Source organism: Eimeria mitis, genomic scaffold (genome assembly GCF_000499745.2).
Source record: "Eimeria mitis Houghton genomic scaffold, Emh_scaff479, whole genome shotgun sequence".
Classification (NCBI taxonomy): domain Eukaryota; phylum Apicomplexa; class Conoidasida; order Eucoccidiorida; family Eimeriidae; genus Eimeria; species Eimeria mitis.
Genome location: NW_013573089.1, coordinates 19,529 through 19,763, shown reverse-complemented (window position 1 = coordinate 19,763; position 235 = coordinate 19,529). Strand labels below are relative to the sequence as shown.

The window sequence follows — 235 nt, the reverse complement described above, 5'->3', positions numbered from 1 at the left end:
CACATCTTTGGGGTCTACTTGCTGCAGCAGCAGCAGCAGCAGCAGCAGCAGCAGCAGAGCAGCAGCAGCAGCAGCAGCAGCAGCAACAGCAGCAGCAGCAGCAACGGAAGCAGCAGCAGCATGTTCTTCCTGTAGCTAAACCCTCGCAGACAAGCAGAGTTGAGGGTTTAGAGAAGAGTGGCTACGGTTTGGGGTCTAGGGTTAGGGTTTAGGGTTTAGGGTTTAAGGTTTATTG

General features: G+C 54.0%; 1 protein-coding gene across 1 annotated transcript in view; it reads right to left on the bottom strand.

The window, feature by feature from the left end:
• The window catches only part of EMH_0013660 (uncharacterized protein), a gene marked incomplete at both ends in the record, with an annotated part of 3,105 nt that overhangs the window by 384 nt on the left and 2,486 nt on the right, over positions 1-235 (bottom strand). The gene's annotated exons all lie outside the window — the stretch shown is intronic.